Source organism: Euprymna scolopes, chromosome 13 (genome assembly GCF_053919585.1).
Source record: "Euprymna scolopes isolate OS-2025 chromosome 13, ASM5391958v1, whole genome shotgun sequence".
In the NCBI taxonomy this organism is placed as follows: Eukaryota; Metazoa; Mollusca; class Cephalopoda; order Sepiida; family Sepiolidae; genus Euprymna; species Euprymna scolopes.
The window spans coordinates 73,506,781-73,520,776 of record NC_136494.1 but is presented as its reverse complement, the minus strand read 5'-3'; the positions used below and the strand labels follow the sequence as shown (position 1 = coordinate 73,520,776).

At 34.2% G+C, this 13,996-nt stretch overlaps 1 pseudogene; it reads left to right on the top strand.

The window, feature by feature from the left end:
* The first annotated feature begins 12,977 nt into the window (after positions 1 to 12,977).
* Positions 12,978 to 13,190, top strand: LOC145292526 (U2 spliceosomal RNA; annotated as a pseudogene).
* The last annotated feature ends 806 nt before the right edge of the window (positions 13,191 to 13,996 follow it).

The following is a 13,996-nucleotide window of genomic DNA, read 5'->3' as shown; positions in this document are numbered from 1 at the left end:
CTGAAATTCATGCATTCATGACCTGAGATTTTCATTTCTCTATTGCAGAGACTGACGGTATGAGACTCTAAGAAAACACCCACTGTCATAGACCGATCAACATTCAACAATGCCTGTTGAACGATTACGAAGCTTATGCAGTTGATGCCATCACAGTTAGAAAATGGGCGCGTACATTTCAAAGTGGTGACAGTGAGGTAAGTGACAAAGCGCGTTCCGAAGTTTTACGACCGAGACATCGGTCATCGCTGGGAAAAGTGCATGAGAATAGTGGTGACAATGTAGAAAAATAAATTCGTGATTATTAGAGATAACTTGTTTTAATAGTATCACTCCTGTCTCTATAGGTTTGCAATGTTCTAGTTTTTTAGTTAAAATATAGGAGGCCTTACTTTTGGAACGATCCTCGTAATTAACTGATCATTATAAATTTTGAAACTCACTAGGTGTGCATAAGACAAATGTGGGCGATATTTCGTTTAATTTAGTTTTATGTAAAGAAAGTAAAGAATGGGTGAAAACTCACAGTGATAATTCAAACACCAATTTAGGAAAAAAGACCGAAAATAATTGAAATCAAATTTTAATTCCACAAAATAAATCAAGTTTAAAATTTTTCATTTATAATTTTTTACTTGTTGAACAATATTATTATCTTGTTAATTTTTACGATGACTTGAAAGCTGATGCAACGAATTGATAGTTTATGGCAAGTTGCTTCCTGGTCCTTAAAACGTTTAGTCGTCCGGGCTATACGGTGCAGATTCTCTGAATGATTCGTTGTTAGTATTTTTGGAAACTATCTTGTTCGTTCGAATACTTCGTCTCAAGGTCGATGTTGTTGGGGTGGGTCCTTTGTATCCATCGTTGTTAGTTCGAATACTTTATCGCCAGTATTTGTGGCCATAGGAATGGCTTAAAAAGGAAGGCACGAACGAGTTTAGATAGAAAGAATATATTTCACAAATAAATACAAAGAAAAGTTGTCAGAATTTTCGACCGTTAGACAGTAGTTATAAATGTTCCTAGCGGAATTAGAGATGTGATTAGAGATGTGGTTTGGCGTTCAGTCGCGACAAACCTCACCCCCTGAGAGTATTAAATCCGGAAGTAATGATTAGAAGTGCCCATTACAAGTTAATGGGTGAGTCCCCATAACAGTAAGGTATGGGTAAACTTAAATAAACTTAGCTTAATGCATACATAAATTTTGCAGTAAAACTAGAGGTTGACAGTTTATATATCCTAATCGTTCTGGAGTATTTTGGTGGGTAAAAGGGGATTACAGCTTAGATAATGCTTGGGATGTAGTTAACTGTCTAATTAGATCAGGTTGTTATGAGGATTATAATTATGATTGTAAGTTATCCATGAGGGTTCATAGTTATATATGAGAATCAGAGGAAGATAAGGATGAATCCTAATTGGGGGTCATGAAGATTCCATAATTAAATTTCTTTTTGTGCCTACAATGTTTGCAGAGTTTATGTCATTGAGCCTTCTAGGTGCTGTGATTATAGCTGTGGCCTCGGCGTTGCATATGTGGAAAAAAAACTGTGATCCCGGGTTGTAAGACTTAGATTTTTCAATATGAACCATTTTAAAGAGTAATTCATGTTACTGGCATTAGGGTTTATTATTAGGAGAGATAGTGAAGTTTTTCCTTTATAAATCTTCCTAGCGGAATTAGAGATGTGATTAGAGATGTGGTTTTTAGTGGGAAAAGCTGGCGATCCAACGTAAGTTTGCATTGTACATAAGAATAGATAGGTGGATTAGTTGTAGCAAAGGCTGGGTTGACTTCTTGACTGTTGAGAGGAGTGGGGATTTCTGGGCGTTCGTTAGGGGAAAAGATTCTTGGGGTGGTGACAGTTTGATTTAGTTCCTGGGCCTCAATTTTGTAATTGTTGAATGGTGGGTCTATACTGTATGGGTCGCTTTGCCTGAAGTTGGGGGGGGGGAGATCGGTGACTATGTATGCATTAATTAGAATAGTTTGCATACAGTTATTGTTAAGTGGGCAATTTTGAAATGATTAGCAGTTACAATTGGTGTTTTTGCTGCAGAGTCGCTATATAATTTAATTTAACTTTTTATTTTTATAATTCTATATATATCTTCGGGCTCATTGTCCAACCAATGTGATTCTCTCTCTCTCTCTCTCTCTCTCTCTCTCTCTCTCTCTCTCTTTCTCTCTTTCTCTTTCTCTCTCTCTCTCTTTATATATATATATATATATATATATATATATATATATATATATATATATATCCAGATTTCCCTGTTCTCCATCAACTGCCTCAGATCTTCAGGTGCAATTTGCTGGATGTACGTGGATCTAGGTCGACCTATGCTCGTGCGCCCGTGCATTGTATATGATAATAAATTGATATATAATAAAACGGGGGGGGGTATTTGTATACAGGAAATGGAATTTGCTTTAATGCATAAGAATGAAAAGAATACAGAATAGTAAGGTATCATATTTGAAATGAATAAATTATTTATATATATATATATATATATATATATATATATATATATATATATATATGATTAAATTACATCTACAAAAATGTATTTCAGTTTATTTATATGAAATATAATGTGATATTATCTAAACTAATATTCAAGTCAATCATTCCAATGAATAAAGATAATATATTAATATTTTCCTAAATATAATAATCTATCCAAATTATCCAAGATCAACAATTGAAATATTTAAATTAGTTACTGCTGTGTGCAATATACCAAAGTAATAACCTAACTAAAATCAACAATAGATTTAAATATCAAAATTAATTACTGATATATATATACATATATATATATATATATATATATATATATATATAGTAGAAAAGGTCAAGATATTTAAAACTAAATTTACAATATTTTATTCAAAACAAAGAAATACGAAATAAAAGTGAAAGATTCATTATTTCATGGAGTTAAAAAAAAAGGCTTTTCTCCTCAGAGGAAAAAAGTTAGCAAAAGGTAAGCATAGATAAGTATTGATTTTTGCTGGTTAGCTCAATTTTTGAAAACAGTCAAGAGAGCCAGTTGAAAGAAAAATAAAACTTTACGGATAAAATGAAAGGGATACTCAGCAAAATCTAACATATTTAGTTTAAAAGTTCGTAATAGGTGGGGTTACTAGTGAATGCAAAAAGAATTTTGTAAGATATCCTTTGGGATATCTTTTAAAAAATATCCGTACACGGACTTTTCAGTCCTTTTCTAACCCCGGAATTTTCTTAAGTGTTAGGTTTTTAATGAAGATAATTAAAGAAGTCCTTTTTTATTCCGTGTATTTTTATTTTTGAAGGAATGTATGTGGTTTGAGATTCTTTAGGTTAATTAAATTAGAAGTTATTCTTATATATGTGTGACTTCAATCAAAATATTTCAACTTTAGAAAACTAGACGGCGGCCTTAAATAATAACAACACACAAAACAATTTCTGTAATAATATTCCCAGAATTAACTCGCAAGGAACCGATCAGTAAACATCTGACTCTTCTCCTGAAAGATATTCAATTCCAAACAACCGTTTATTAAATACCAACCCCAATGTTAACCTAAATGGATATTTAAACAATATAACTAAATTGAAATCCGATATAAAAACGCACACATATATAGGCGCATACCTTAATTAAAAACCTAATATTTAAGAATGTTCCTTATTCTAATAAATGGGATATAACTTTTTTTTTTAAGAAAAATCTTACACACCAGGATCTAAAATTTGTAATCTTTGCATCTTCGAAGCAGTTAAAATAATTACGCGCCCGATCCATGATTGACTGGAAATTCCGAGAATCCGGGTCAAATTCTGAAAGAGTACACAATGCTTATATATGTGTGTGTGCGTATGTGCGTTTTATCTCTCTCGTAAATTCTGGTAGAAGCACTGTCTTTATCCCTAGTTCTAATTAGGAGATGAAGTTTAATATAGGAATATAAAACTCCATCGATTTTTAATTATCACAATTATAAAGTTCTTCATTCTGAACTGATCATGCGAAGTGTAATTATTTATTATTATTTAATTATTTATTTATTATTTAAACGATGCATAAAATTAAGGAAATCTCCAAGTGTTATTGATTCATTCACGTTTGCAGCAATGCAATTTAGATCTTTCATATTTTGTCCTGTTAATTAAATCGATATGAACACAGGTTCATAATGCGTACAGCGTATTAATGAAAATTATCAAGTTGTTTGCATGGAGTCACCCGTTATCCTTTGGTATCGTTTCTGATTAGTTTATTAAGTGCGTTGCATATCGATCAGGTTGGATTAACATTTATTATTGCTAGTCTAATATATAAAGTAAAGTCGATCGGGTTATCTGTAACAAGTTTAATAGTAAAATAAATTCCTTTATACACGCATGCAGAGTGATTATACGTGATTCTTTATCGCCTTGTATGACGCCGTTTCTCTTCATCGCGTTTCATGAGTGACCGTCGATCTTCTCGTCTTAACTAAGATGAATAGAACAATTTTTGTGATAATGACACAAGAAGACGTTCGTTGGGTTTTTTTTTTTTTTCAATGTGTTATTTTAAGAGAATTGATTAGAAGAGAGATACACCAATTGTTATCTTAGCTAATTGTTTACTTGTAAACTTTACTTTCTAACTTACTTAAATGAGTGACGCAGTCGGACAGATGCATCGTAACATTCGCTGAGCAGTTTTTCTTTTTGTTGCAGACTATCTACTAGTTGGTCAGTTGTGTACAAATCCCAAGAGTGATAGGAGCCTTCTATCATGTCTTAAAGTGGCACAATGTGCAATAAGCAAGAGCGGAGATGCGCCGCTGTACAACTTATGCTCTCTACCGATCCAAGTTATGGCAACAGCAACATTGCCAGCACCCTCAAAATGCATCACTGGATTACTACGAATAACAGGGACGTGCCCAAGATAATGAAATCAAAGTTTCCAGTCACGATTATTATCTTTGGTGTGGTTTCAAGTGAGGGCCACATCATGCCACCTCACATCTTTGAAGTTAGTTTTAAAATCAACACCAAAGTGTACCTGGATGTGCTGAAGAGTGTAGTGACCCCCTGATGCAATCAGATGGCTGCTGACAAACTTTGTGTGCGACAGCAGGACTTAGCACCAGTCCACAAGTCGAAAGAGACCCATGTTTGACTTCAGAAGGAGTGCTATAACGTTGTACTCTTCTCTTACTGGCTCACACTCCTCCCCCAACCTAATCCCGCTGGACTACTTTGTTTGGCCATACGTTGAGAACATCACCAACATGACCTCCTACAACACCAAATCCGTCCTGATCGCCGCCATCGGCCGAATATTCGCCGAGCTCCCGCTGGCGCTTGTAAAAAAGGTATGCTCCCAGTTTCGGACCGGTATCGAGGCGGTAATTGAGGCTGAAGGCGGCTAAATTGAATAGATATCAGCTTTACTACATAATCAAGTAACCTGAATCGATTTTTTTTCAATAAGTTTAAAAAATATGCTGTAGTATTGTTTTCTTTAGGGAGACACTTTTATAGTTCCACTCTGTACAATGAAATCAATGATACCCGAATTGAAATCAAGATTTATATGCTACTATACCTTATATCTATAGCTCAAATTTTGATCGAAATCCATTATGAATTGTAAAATGTCTAAAACCGTGTGGTTAAAGATCAATGGGCCTAAAGAAGAAATTGATATTCATAGAATTATCATTAGTTTATGCCTAATAATTATGAACCAAAGTTCATTTAAATCAGAAATATTTGAATTCTCTAATAAGAGATTGTGTCAATGTTATGTCCACTAACGATCTTTGAAAATTCTTTATAAAATATTGAAATTCACAAACAAAAATTTTATTAATATATAATACTTATACGATATGCCGTGGAAAAGGATATATATGTTTGAAGTAGCTCAGCTGTCTTGACAACAGTAATAGTGTAATATGATCTAGTTGTAGCTGGTAATATGCTTAAGCTCTAGACTTTCGGTGTATCGTTCAACATCTCTTCTAGGCTGCATACCCATCCGTATTTATGGCTTAGACAAGCCAATAATGTTTATGGCTTAGACAAGCCACTACTTATTACTATTACTTTTGGAGGTGTATAATCTGATCACATTATGTTATTTAAAACTGAATTTATACTTAATCCGCTCTGGACTATTCTTCTTAAACCTATTCGTGTTTTGGGGGTGTATAATCTTACCACTTATCACTGTCGATTCCATGTAATCACATAAATTAAGAAATATTAATTAAGAAGATATAATTTTATGCGCAAATTTTCAGTATTTACTTAAACAGTGCTCCGTACATAAGTAGAGCTAGATAGTAATTTATGAAAATATATATGGCAATTAAGCTACACAAAATATTCCGCGTTTCATCCTCGTGAGAATTCATCAGGCTTATGTACAGAGTTGCGGTTATTGCGCATTTTATATAAACACATAGTATTGTATTTGCTAGTTAGCCAATTAGCTTCTTAGTTGTAACTGCGCTCTTCCTAATCAGCTAAGGGTCGGGTACTTATAAGAAAAAAGGTACAGTTGACCCCCGGGTTCATCCTTTTCCTTTGTGTGTGTTTATGGTAAGGGGTTAATAATATCCTTTTGTGTATAGATAGCTGACCTACTTTCAACCTAGGTGTTATTAGATACGTTATTTGTGTTTTGGTTTATATTTCGGATATTCTGTCAGTGTTATTTATAAAATTATTTATGAATATATATGTTTATTTTATTTTATTTTATTTATTTATTATTTTTCTCTTGCTATTATCGATTTAAAATTATTTATCCATTATTATCCTAGAGTAAAGTTTATCCTGTGCACACAGTTGTTCTATTTCTCTCGTACATTTTAATAGATGTTGGGATTATTGAAAGATTATTATTATTATTATTATTATTATTATTATTATTATTATTATTATTATTATTATTATTATTATTATTATTATTATTATTATTATTTATAATATTATTATTGTTATTATAATTATTTCTAAAAGCTACTTTTTAGTCCTTGTTTTAGTTTTATTTTTGTCATGTTATTCATTTTTTTATTATTTATTTTGTTATTATTGTTTTCATTGCTCTTATTTAATATTTTGTTATCATCTCTAAATTTTCGCAGCAGCTGTAGAATAACTTTAGGTTATGTTTATTGAAGATTTTGTGTAAGGGATTTGTTACGATTTTGTGTAAGGGATTTGTTAGGGGAAAGTTCGATGAGGTTTAGACATTCTTGCCAAGTTTTGTTTTTAACATTTTATTGTATGGCGGTGTATACCAGATTATATTTCTTTTTCTTCTATTTTATATTATTATAGTTATTCGTGTTTTGTTGCTTATATTTAATATCAATACTTTTGTACCCACTATTTTTAAAGCTGTGTCATAGATGTTTATTGATCTGTTAAATACATTTTCCTCATTAAGTTGAAGGTAGGTCAGCTATCTATAAACGAAAGGATATAACTAACCCTTTCCCATAAAACAGACAAAAGGAAAGGATGAACCTAATGTAAACTGTACCTATGTCCCGCATAATATATATAATATATACATAATAAGTTATGAAAATATATATTGCAATTAAGCTACACAAAATATTCCGCGTTTAATCCTCATGAGAATTCATCAGGATTATGTGAAGAGTTGCAGCTATTGTGCATTTTTATATAAACACATGGTATTGAGTTTGCTAGTTCGCCAATCAGCTGCTTAGTTGTAACCGTGCACATCCTAATCAGCCAATAGTCGGGCACTTACAGTACAATGGTACAGTGGACCTCAGGTTCACCCATATTATATATATATTTATCTACTATAATAATTATTAAATAAATATATACGTGTGTGTGTGTGTGTGTGTGTGTGTGTGTGTGTGTGTGTGTGTGTGTGTGTGTGTGTGTGTGTGTGTGTGTGTGTGTGTGTGTGTGTGTGTGTGTGTGTGTGAAAATATTAAATGAGAAATTATTTTTTATTCTCTTTTCTGAGACTTTGGTGGAAACCACCATAATCATAGAAGAGTGACAGTAACTAACTTCAATTTTTGCATCCAATTTAACTTTGATACAGCCAGACACAACAGCGGACTGACAACTTTTTTCTCACATGTGCTATTTTCATAAGACTTCACATCACCAACGAAAAAAATGAGGCAAACTATACAAAATATTCTGTTTTCCACCGAAAGCCGCGGAAAAGATAAAAATGTTATTTTCATTTTTCATTTAATTATTCAACATTACTTGTTTTCTAATGTTTGTTTTTAGATTTAACCTTATGAAATAACGACTTAAAAAGATACAACTAACATTTATTTTCAATTCTCGTGATAACCACGTGACATTCATTTTTAACTTTAATATAATCGTACCCAACACCGAACGGATAATTTTTTCTTATAAGTTTCATCATTTCTGGACTTAACATCACCAGCGAAAAAGTGAGAAAGAAAATAACGTACAAATTAGTCTCAGAAAATAGAATTTTAAAAATGATTTTGCATTCTTTATTTAAATAGTCAACATTACTTCTCATAAAGGATATTGGAGAGAGGAACGTATAAGATGTTTAAATTAAAACAGTTTAGAATAGTTTTAATCATGCACGTACTCAGATGAAAAACTATTTTAATTTCATTCAATCTTTGTTTTGTTCATATAACTCAGTAATTGAATTTTCTTTTATATATTCTATTTCTTGAAGAAGAGCAGTACACTGTGCGAATAGCAATGATTTTTTAGTCGTTTTTAAATATGTTAATTAATTCATTAGTGTTGAAATATCGGTGCATTTAAATAACAATTAGACATATTTATGTTCTTATTTTTACATGGTTTATGTACTAGTAATACCCGTGCAGGGGGGGGGGTACTGAAAGATGAGTAGCTTAGTGTACTGGACATTACTCTGCAAGCATTTTTTACATAAAGCTTATATTTCGAAAACTATTCTAGAAAAGAAAATAAAACGGGAAAACTACAAATAATATAATTAACAGTTACTGATTGATTGTCTTATTGATTTCGAAAGCCGCTTTGTATTTGCTAAATGACAATCTGCTAATGTGTTATTTTAATCGAGAATATAAAAGAAAATATTTGGAATAGCCAATCAAAAAGGCCCTAAAAAGTAAATATAAATGCAGGTAGCGATCTGTATTAAACGTGTTTTACTAATTATGTACGACAAATTAAGGCACGACAAGTGTAAGACAAATACCACTGTTTCTTCTGCTGATTCTCTATTCGAGAGATCTTTAGGTATGTCATTCAAGCAACCTAGGTTTCTTATGTATAGAACAAGAAGCAATAGATGTTAATTTAGACAGAATGTTATATCACTTTTTCTGCTAGAAATCCTTCTAAAAGATAAACAAGTTTGTTTTTTTTTAACTGACGGGACGAGATTTAAGAGAGATTAAATAATTTGTTTATATATTTACTCCTTATGGTCATTTTCAGTAAATATTTAATATTAAAAAAACAACTTACTATCAAAACAAAAACATTTTTTTTCTTTTCACTCAAGGAAACATATTTTCTTTTTAGTTTCACCTTTATAAACATTCTTCCTAAACCTGAAAAAAAATATTTGTTTTTTGCAAAGATTTTTGGAGATTATTCGTGCTTTAATTTTTTGTACCTAAATTTTTCGTGCTTCAATTTATCTGCCTCAATTTGTCTTGCCTTAATTTTCTGTGCCTAAATATCGAAAGAAAGAAGAAACAGAAGGAGATTTTATGCTTTGTCGTATACTTGTTGTGCATTAATTTGCCGTGCATAACTAGTAAAATCGGCATTTAAGTGGAAAATGGGGTTTGTTTTACTGTATACATAGAACCGAAAAAGTTGTCAAAAAACAAATATATAACAAATAAATGTTATCAAAAGCAAGATAAGTTATTTTTCTACCGAACTGGATGCGTGTTTAGTGTTTATATTTAATGTAACATGTTTATTCAGCTCTAAAAACATACAGAGTTTACCGACGTATTAGAAAATTTAAAATGGCGGCCGACTCTCTCTCTCTCTCTCTCTCTCTCTCTCTCTCTCTCTCTCTCTCTCTCTCTCTCTCCCTGAGACGGTAAGTTTGGGAAAATGAGTTATGAATAAAAAAACCATTCGAAATACTGTTAAAAGCCCGCCGAATATATGTCAGTCTATGTCACGGTAACATATATTGAACGAGTGTCTAACACTATTTTGTCTGTTTTTTTTTGTTTTTTTTTTAGTTATAACTATTTTTCTCAAACTTACCGCCTCAAAGAGAGAGTCGGTCGCCATTTTAAATTATCCAATATATCGATAAACACTGTATGTTTTTCAAGCTGAATAAACATGTTACATTAAATATAAACACTAAACACATATCCAGTTAAGTAGAAAAGTAACTTATCTTGCCTTTGACAACATTTATTCGTTCTGTATTTGTTTTGTGACAACTTTTTCGAATGTATGTGTACAGTAAAACAAACCCGGTAAATGTAAAGTAGCTAAAAAGCAACAACATCAAAAATATGAAATAATAGTGTGCTACAGGGGGGGGGGGTAGTCACGTGAAAGCGACTCTATAAGTCAATCCGTCGGTCCATCGGTAAGTTGGTCGGTCTGTCGGTCGGTCTGTCCGTAACAATTTTGTGCTTGGTCTTTTTGGTTAAGATTAAAGGTCTGCAGTTAATAGATGCTCTTCTGAGCTTTTTAACATCTTCTTGGCCTTTTGGCCAATATCAAAGTCTAGTATCTGTTCCAGCAGATGCTGCACTTAAGATAATTTGTACCAGTCAATGGAGGGGAAACCCTCTATACTGGGACAATTATTATTTTTGGTAACCAGAGTGCCCCCTTTTTGCCTACTTTTGGGGGAGCTGGTTTTTGCCTCACATTAAAAACGGCCTTGTGCCTAATTTGCTCAGTGGGGGAGCAAATAAACACCATCTGTTCCAGCAGATACTGCAAGCAAAGACCATATCTGGGAGCAGCCCCACATATAAGACCTTGGTCAATGTAAGGGCAACCCTTCATACCAATTGTCACTATCCAGCTCCCCTACTCCCCGGGGAGTTGGTCCACATTTCCCTTTAAATCCTCACATTAAAAATCAGACTTGTGCCTAATTTGCTCGGTGGGAAAGCAAATAAATACACACTTTTCTTGGCCTTTTGGCGAAGATCAAAGTGTAGTATCTGTTCCGGCAGATGCTGCACTTAAGATAATTTGTACCAGTCAATGGAGGAGAAACCCTCTATACTGGGACAATTATTATTTTTGGTAACCAGAGTGCCCCCTTTTTGCCTACTTTTAGGGGAGCTGGTTTTTACCTCACATTAAAAACGGCCTTGTGCCTAATTTGCTCAGTGGGGGAGCAAATAAATACCATCTGTTCCGGCAGATACTGCACTTAAGATAATTTGTACCAGTCAATGGAGGGGAAACCCTCTATACTGGGACAATTATTATTTTTGGTAACCAGAGTGACCCCTTTTAGGGGAGCTGGTTTTTACCTCACATTAAAAACGGCCTTGCGCCTAATTTGCTCAGTGGGGGAGCAAATAAATACCATCTGTTCCGGCAGATACTGCAAGCAAAGACCATATGTGGGGGCGACCCCACATATAAGACCTTGGTCAATGTAGGGGCAACCCTTCATACCAATTGTCACTATCCAGCTCCCCTACTCCCCGGGGAGCTGGTCCCCATTTCCCCTTCACTCCTCACATGAAAAATCGGCCTTGTGCCTAATTTGCTCGGTGGGGGAGCAAATAAATACCATCTGTTCCGGCAGATGCTGCACTTAAGATAATTTGTACCAGTCAATGGAGGGGAAACCCTCTATACTGGGACAATTATTATTTTTGGTAACCAGAGTGCCCCCTTTTTGCCTACTTTTGGGGTAGCTGGTTTTTGCCTCACATTAAAAACGGCCTTGTGCCTAATTTGCTCAGTGGGGGAGCAAATAAATACCATCTGTTCCGACAGATACTAAAAGAAAAGACTACATGTCGGGGCAACCCCACATATAAGACCTTGGTCAATGTAAGGGAAATCCTTCATACCAATTGTCACTATCCAGCTCCCCTACTCCCCGGGGAGTTGATCCCCATTTCCCCTTTAATCCTCACATTAAAAATCGGCCTTGTGTCTAATTTGCTCGGTGCGGGAGCAAATAAATACCTTTTTCTTGGCCTTTTGGCCAAGATCGAAGTATAGTATCTGTTCCGGCAGATACTGCAAGCAAAGACCATATGTGGGGACAACTCCACATATAAAACCTTGGTCAATGTAGGGGCAACCCTTCATACCAATTGTCACTATCCAGCTCCCCTATTCCCTGGGGAGTTGGTCCCCATTCCCCCTTCACTCCTCACATAAAAAATCTTTCTTGTGCCTAATTTGCTCGATGGGGGAGCAAATAAATACCAACCCTTCATACCAATTGTCATTATCCAGCTCCCCTACTCCCCAGGGAGTTTGTCCCCATTTCCCCTTTAATCCTCACATTAAAAATCGGCTTGTGCCTAATTTGCTCGGTGGGAGAGCAAATAAATGCCCTTTTCTTAGCCTTTTGGGCAAGATCAAAGTGTAGTATCTGTTCCGGCAGATACTGCAAGAAAAGACCATATGTGGGGGAAACCCCACATATAAGACCTTGGTCAATGGAGGGGAAACCCTTTCATACCAATTGTCACTATCCAGCTCTACTACTCCCCGGGGAGCTGGCCCCCATTTCCCCTTCACTCCTCACATTAAAAATCTTTCTTGTGCCTAATTTTCTCGGTGGGGGAACAAATAAATACCCACCCCACATATAAAACCTTGGCCAATGTAGGAGCAACCCTTCATACCAATTGTCACTATCCAGCTCCCCTACTCCCCGGGGAGTTGGTTCCTATTTCCCCTTGACTCCTCACATTAAAAATAATTTGCTCGGTGGGGAAGCAAATAAATACCCTTTTCTTGGCCTTTTGGCCAAGATCAAAGTGTAGTATATGTTCTTACTACATGCTGTACTTATTGTGATATAAAGTGGGGGATCACTTTTCTGTATTAATTTAATGTAAAATGATCGCCCACTTTGCAACCAGTCAGTCTCAAAGCCATTCCAGATCATTCAAGTTGTTTTTGAAGGATTCCAGTTATTTTTTAAGTATTCAATTCATCCTTAAGTTCACTAAAGTCATTATAAGTCATTTACTTTTTATTTATTTAAGTCATTTCAGCCCATTTTTCAGTCATTTTAGTTTATCTTTAAGAATTTCATGTCAATCCTAAATTCACGCATTCATTCATTACATGAGAGCAAGCGACTAATGGCTATCGGCCTTGTTATGATGAAGCTTTCCGTTGAACATGTGTGGCAGTGAGATGAGGTCTGAATGCTAGAGTGAATATTGCTCCAAATTCTTTATAGACTACTATCTTAGGAGAAGCTATTGAACTGGATAAAATATATAAAATGTGTAAAACGAAGAAAACTATTTAATGAAATACATATTCGAATTCGTCGCAATGTTTGGTTGAAAAAAAATGAAGCATTGTTAAAACTCAGACTTCAGGTTCGAAAATTTAATTAAAATATTTGCAACTCATTTCAAATATTCAATTCTCGCAAAGTACATGTTTCACTAAGCATTAAGCCAGGAATTAATCAGGAGAAGGATATTTTGAACGTCTGATGTAAATTCTTGCATCAATATGAAAAAATACGAATTAAATCAATGCTTTTATTTATTTTATATTTGTTTTTAGGGGGGGTCACATATTAAGTCATGTAGAAAGTAAGTGAATGGTATAAGAATAAGCTGGAACGCTATAGGTGCAATAGGTTGAAACAAATAAACAGTAAATAATATAAATGGAATAATGTTTAAATCACAAGGCGCCTTTCACTCCATCGACATCAATGCTTCCGTTCAGTCTCGGAAGACAAAGGATACCCCCTGTAAGGGCAGCTGCGAATGTAATTG